This window comes from Selaginella moellendorffii, unplaced genomic scaffold (genome assembly GCF_000143415.4).
Source record: "Selaginella moellendorffii unplaced genomic scaffold, v1.0 SELMOscaffold_2, whole genome shotgun sequence".
Classification (NCBI taxonomy): Eukaryota; Viridiplantae; Streptophyta; class Lycopodiopsida; order Selaginellales; family Selaginellaceae; genus Selaginella; species Selaginella moellendorffii.
Window position 1 is genome coordinate 3,294,843 of NW_003314263.1, and position 6,778 is coordinate 3,301,620.

Below are 6,778 nucleotides of genomic sequence, written 5' to 3' on the forward strand. Positions count from 1 at the left end.
TGCGATAGAAAAGCCTCTAAATCTCAGCTGCTATCAGCTCACGAAACCCATTCCAAAGTTTGGCTACAAACTGGACGTGAAAGCTCGGTCAAAACTTCCACAGCCGATTCCCATCAAGCACGCCAGTGTTACACAAGGCGCCATGATTCTCAGCTGGATCAAGAGGATGGTTTTTGCAACTTGAGAGTTTTTCTTCTTCTGAAGCTACCTGAAGTATAGCCATGCTTCTCGTGATCAATCCACTGCTTGTTTTCAATAACAATCTGTTTGGAAAGCTTTTCAGATTCTACGACAGAAGGAATGCCGAAAACTTACCCTGTTGTGATTGCATCAATAAGAAAAGCCGCTAATGTGTACATGAGAATGCCAAGGCTCAAAGGTATCTGATAAAAAAGAGGATGGTGTAAGCGTAGGGGAAAAAAACCGGTTTTCATTTGAGATCTTGCTAAAAGAGGATGAAAAAAATGACTTCAAGAAACTCGAAACATACCTTAAGGCCGATACCATTGCTATGTGGATTGGTCCATTGATTCCTGTAAGAATTAACGGTGAATTTTGCTCGATGCTTCAGCTAGAAACTGTATACCTCCAAGGATTATCAGAAAAAATCCTGGTACAATGGACGCATATCTACAAACTTTCGAACTTAGCGAAGAGCACCATGAACTCGATGCATACCCGAACGCATCTACGACAGGACCAACACCAAATACAGCAGCAAGAACAAGCTCACGAACTAATCCCTGTGAAGGGGTGAAGAAAAAACTCAGAAATCTTGCAAAGAATGAAAAACATTTTTAACACGAGAGGGATACAACAAGACTTACCAAGACTTTGCTAAGAGCAGTAGCACTTCCAGTCACTCCCGCTAGCTTCAAAAACTTACCACCGCCTTCTGAGAAGAAAATAATGTTGAGAAGAAACGACAAAGAGAAAGAAGAAAAACCTTCGGAGTCATTCTCGTTGAGCTCAAACAAAGACGTATTGCGAGAGCATACCTGAGCAATTAGTTTGCCGGAAACTAGAAGCCCACTTGAGAGGGAGGCCCTCCTACCGAGAGACAAGGAGCCTGGAGGCGAAAAACATGAATCATCACAGCTTCGTTTCTTCTTACCTGGGCACTGACGAACCGATCCATTCGAGAGAAAGACCCACAAGTCGCTCACACCTCAAGATGACCTTTCTCTCTCTGTTTCTCTCTCAAGAGGGTTTTGGACATCAATGCGGCAATAAGCTATGTCGATCATTAAGAGAGTTTACTGATTTCGAGAGTTCTCATCCCATTCTTACTCGTGACCTTTTTTCATTTTCTTATTTCAATAAAGATATCGCAAGCTTGTTTGTAACACATATACGGCTGTGACGTAGACTTTTCCACCACCCCTGTTCTGGTTTAGGGCTCCGTCATGAAGTGGTCCGACACGAAGATTTCTGACAACGTACCGCACGTTTGTTTTAAAACACATTAAACCGGTTCGCAGTCTTGTTTTCAAAGAAGTAAATGGGTTGGTATAAGTTTTGACACAACGTACCACACGTCTTTCTTATGTTTGTAAAACAATGAAATGTGCTTTGTCGATCATTCATTAAGAGAGTTTATAACATGTACAAGATGGTGGCGCAGTTGGTCAACTCTTAGCTCCTGAGGTTTGAGGTCGAGAGTTCGAGCATCTCTAAGAAAGAATTTCGGGATTATTATTATTATTTTTGCATTTTTTCTTTTTTTTTTGGTTTTCTTAACCAAAGAGGATGGTAATGGATATTTAGAATATGCTTGGATATTCAAAGATATTCTACCATCTAACAGTCGTTATTTATTCAGATTAATCTTGTATTTATAAATTACAAACATGTTTATAATTATAAACTTTTATTTGATCAATTAAATCAATAAGTAGAAATAACACTACTATGTGAGTGCTTGGAATATAGAAAGGGAATACAGAAATGTGCATATCAATTAGCCTAAAAACCCTAGCTTATATACAGGAGCGAGTGGTCCGGATTGAAACTAATCCGACGCCTACCAAAATCCCACTACGCTAATATTAGTATATGGCATCGTAGCCGTACACTTGGCCCTCACATCATCCCCCCCTCTCAGGATAATGGAAAACCATCAGGGTTCTCTTGTAGACGGGCCGGGATCTAGAGGAACATCAGGAGGCATCGGCAGATCTGTAGATGGTATTAACTGCTTCTGATCCCTTTGTATGAAGCGTTTTAACCACTACACATGCACAATCTCTGGAGGATCGGCCTGCTAGACGTCATGCCGAACCTAATAAACTTGTGGTCCAACTTGCCACAACACCCGATACGGTCCTTTCCACTGTGCAAGGAACCCTTTAAATAAACCACGTACCGTAAGATGGGGAAAACAAACTAACACCAAATCATCCACTTTGTACTCCGTAGGTGGACGATGATGGGAGTTGTACCACCGTTGTTGTCCCACTTGTACGTGGCCTAAGTATTTGGTAGACTCTGCTCGGACAAGTGGAAAAATGCTCGTCAAATATTGATCCCATGACCTAGCATTTGTAGCTTGTGGCAATCGCGAAGGTAAACCCAGCTCCGTTGGTAATATTGGATCATGACCATATAAGAGTTTATATGGTGAAGCACCAACAGAACTCTGCACCCCAATGACATATGCATACCGAAGAGACGGCAAATAACCATCCCAATCCAAATGCTGAAAGTTCACATACTTCGCAATCATCCCCTTGAACGTCTGAACGAGCCATTCCACCAGACCGTCTGATTGTGGATGATAAGCACTCGTGAAAGTGTGGCGAATCCCCAACCGAGATGTCAAAACATGAAACGCCTCAGCCATAAAAGCGGGACCATTATCCGAAAGAATCCGCTCTGGACAAGAATGTTGGAACACCACTCGATTGAGGAGGAAGTATCCAACAGCAGTTGCAGAGGCACTAGCAAGAGCACCAACTTCCACCCAACGAGTCAAATAGTCAGAAGCAATAATAACATACTCATTGCCAGCAATTGACCGTGGAGAAGGTCCCATAAGATCAAACGCCACCAATTCAAACGGACGAGAAACTGCAATTGACTCCAACCGTCCTTCCGCAGTCCGAGGGGGAGTATTACGAGCTTGGCACCAAACACAACTACGCACATACCGGATAATATCATGTCGCATCTCCGGCCAATAGAAAGACCTACGTAGCTTCTCGATTACACAACGATGTCCCATATGCCCACCTAGAACAGGAGAATCATGGTAGGCATGGAGAAACCGCGGAATAAAGATAGAAGGCACCACCAGCCGTAAATGATCATCAGGATCTGTCCCCATAAAACAAAGAAGGCCACCTTCAAGACGATATTGAGAATGTAAATGCCGGAAAGGTAAGTCATCAGTAAGTGATGTAGGATTCTCAAACCCATCTCGAAGCCTTCGAATTCATGGCTCAATCTTTTGAGCCTCGCGAACCTCATCAAGAGAAGGTAGATCTTGCTCTGCATCTTGTGGACACTGAACGTCAAGTATAACAACCGCCGACGGCACAGAATCCTCGTCTAGAAAATCCACAGATGCTGGAACAACAGGCTCGTCAAAAACATGAGAAGAGAATGAAGAAGGAAGAAGAGCTCGAGAAAGGGCATCAGCATCAGCCATAGAACTCCCTGGGCGGTGAACAACATCAAAATTATATATCTGAAGCTTCAAAGCCCACCGAGCAATACGACCAACCAAGTTCTTTCGCTTTAATAACGAAGTAACAGCAGCATGGTCACCTTCAAGTAACATCCGAGAACCATGTAAATATGTGTAAGCAACCAAAGGGAACGACTCGAGAGACGATCCATGGGGTTCAAATATAGAGGGAAAGGGCCCATGAACAAGAGTGCACCCCCTTTTCCAATCGGTTAAGGGTCTTGGGATAGTTGGAGTTAAGCGTCCTTGGGTTTGAATAGTACTGGGCTGGGTGACCTCCCAGGAAGTCCAAACTCAGAAGCTTACATTTGGTATCAGAGGGGTCTCAGGTCCGACTCTGTTGGTTGGCTAGGGGCATCACACCACATGTTGATTGACATCTGGCTGGTCCAGTTTGTTCCCGCTGGGCTCGACCCGAGGGGTAGGGTGTCAAGAGAGCGGGGCTCTCGGGAGAGCTGCGGCTCTCAGCTTCCGTTCACGAGGGCGTGAACTTGCAGGGAAGCGTGGTGGATTGTAAGCAACCAAAGGGAACGACTTGAGAGACGATCCATGGGGTTCAAATATAAAGGGAAAGGGCCCATGAATAAGAGTGCACCCCCTTTTCCAATCGGTTAAGGGTCTTGGGATATTTTGGAGTTAAGCGTCCTTGGGTTTGAATAGTACTGGGCTGGGTGACCTTCCAGGAAGTCCAAACTCAAGAGCTTACATTTGGTATCAGAGGGGTCTCGGGTCCGACTCTGTTGGTTGGCTAGGGGAATCACACCATATGTTGATTGACATCTGGCTGGTCCAGTTTGTTCCCGCTGGGCTCGACCCGAGGGGTAGGGTGTCAAGAGAGCGGGGCTCTCGGGAGAGCTGCAGCTCTCAGCTTCCGTTCACAAGGGCGTGAACTTGCAGGGAAGCGTGGTGGATTGTAAGCAACCAAAGGGAACGACTCGAGAGACGATCCATGGGGTTCAAATATAGAGGGAAAGGGCCCATGAACAAGAGTGCACCCCCTTTTCCAATCGGTTAAGGGTCTTGGGATATTTGGGGTTAAGCGTCCTTGGGTTTGAATAGTACTGGGCTGGGTGACCTCCCGGGAAGTCCAAACTTAGGAGTTTACAATATGCATGAAGTTTCTCGAAACCCCAAACTGCTGCTAAACACTCCTTCTCTGTCGTGGAGTAATTCATCTCCACTGGTTGTAATGTACGGCTTATATATATGCAATGAGATGGTGCTAACCAGGCACACTCGAGCTCTCTTGCATTAACACACCTCCAAGACCAATGTCAGAAGCATCCACGCGCAAAATAAAAGGTCGAGTGTAGTCAGGATATGCCAAAACCGGAGGAGTTGTCAATAACATTTTGAGATCCCCAAATGCCCGCTCACAATCAGGAGACCAGATGAAAGATGATGTTGATGACTTCAGCAACGCTTGCAATGGTGCAGTGCGATTAGAAAGATGATCCACAAAACGCCCGAGATACTGCACCTTGCCCAAGAAACACTGCACATCATTCACACACTTCGGAGTAGGGAACTTTAGAACAGCCACAAGTTTGTCAGGATCAACTTGCAAACCCTCACGAGAAATACGGTACCCAAGATAAGTTGTGTCCTTGGATCCAAACACACACTTCGACCGCTTCAGCTTTAAACCAACGTCGCGTAGCCGATCCAACACTTTACAAACATCACGAACGTGCTCCTCCCACGTCCCTTCTGAGTGGATCAAGACATCATCAATGAAGTCAGCAGTCACCTCCGGCATATCGCAAAGACCCTCGTCCATCATCCGTTGAAAAGTTGCTGGAGCATTGTTCAAACCAAATGGCATCACTAAGAACTCATACAAACCAAATGGTGTACGAAAAGCAGTCTTAGGAATATCTTCTTCGGCCATCAGTACTTGCCAGTACCCAGAAGCAAGATCTAGCTTGGTGAACCAACGACTTCGCCCCAGACGATCCAAGAGATCAGTAGTGTGAGGAAGAGGGTACACATTCAGGATCGTTACGTCGTTTAACAAACAATAGTCAATGCAGAAACGAATACTCCCATCAGGCTTCATCACAAGATGAGGTTCACATGCCCAAGGACTTCGCGACTTCCGAATAACACCCTTCTCCAACATCTCCTGGACATTTGCATGTAAAATCTTGATCTCCTTTGGTGACCGACGACGAACAGGAACCTTGATTGGATGAGCATCCCCAGTTGGAATCGGATGATATGTAGCAATCTTGGCTCCAAACGATAGGTCAAAGTCAAAGAGATCAGAATACTCCTTCATGAGCCGGTCAATTGCTGCAACACAAAGATCGTCGGAGAAATCGGAAAAGGGAAGAGCAGAACAAGATGGAAACATAGGAGGAAATAGTGGGGGAACAAAAGTAATGGAAGCAGAGGTAGAAGTAGAGGGACGAAGAGGTACGGATGTGAGAGGAATGGAGGAAACATAAGGAAGTATGAGACAAGGGGGAGAAGCCTCAAAGTCACACTTGGCATGATTGCACTGCAACCAATCCATACCAAGAATAAGGTCAAAAGCTTGACTCGGCACCACCCGCAACGACTGCAACTCAAGCTCGAGATCGCCCACACGCACAACCAGGTCTACCTCATCCCATGCACATGCATGTGTACGGCCGTTGCCATAAAGAATGAAAACTAGTTTTGCTGCACGACACAAGTGTAGACGACAACGTGTGGCAATAGGTCGAGCAATAGAAGATAAACTCGAACTTGTATCAACCAACACGGAGAGAATAATAGGAGACCTCTTGTTTTAAAGATGAGCTTGGAAAGTAAACACTGGATGAACTGGTGCCAAGTGAACCCCTTGATGATATTCCCGAAAGAAAGATGGAGGGGTCACTGACTTATTCGCGCAAGGTCCCTCCATTACTCGCGTGACTCCTCGTTTCTTGGATTCATCTTGGTGTCCAAACCTTCCAGCACCAACGGGACGTTGTTGACGCCAAGGTCTCCACCCAGGAAATGGAGGTCGCCAATCCGGAAAGTGCCGACAATGCCGATAAGTATGACCAACTTCATCACACGCCCAACAACGACATCACGGCCACGACCACGTCCTTGTCC

The 6,778-nt window shown here is 45.6% G+C and overlaps 1 long non-coding RNA gene across 4 annotated transcripts; it reads right to left on the bottom strand.

The window, feature by feature from the left end:
- Window positions 1-39: 39 nt before the first annotated feature.
- On the bottom strand, window positions 40-1,285 carry LOC9661372. 4 transcript variants are annotated; one of them, XR_002994130.1, is made up of 9 exons: window positions 1,115-1,279; window positions 999-1,069; window positions 828-895; window positions 679-743; window positions 587-630; window positions 491-533; window positions 316-383; window positions 209-263; window positions 40-153 (listed from the first exon to the last, which is right to left on the bottom strand). It is a non-coding gene; the product is annotated as an uncharacterized LOC9661372 (long non-coding RNA). The 4 variants fall into 4 exon arrangements; XR_002994132.1 differs by having other exon boundaries at window positions 587-743; window positions 828-892; window positions 1,115-1,285; XR_002994127.1 differs by having other exon boundaries at window positions 587-743; window positions 1,115-1,281.
- Between the last annotated feature and the right edge of the window lie 5,493 nt (window positions 1,286-6,778).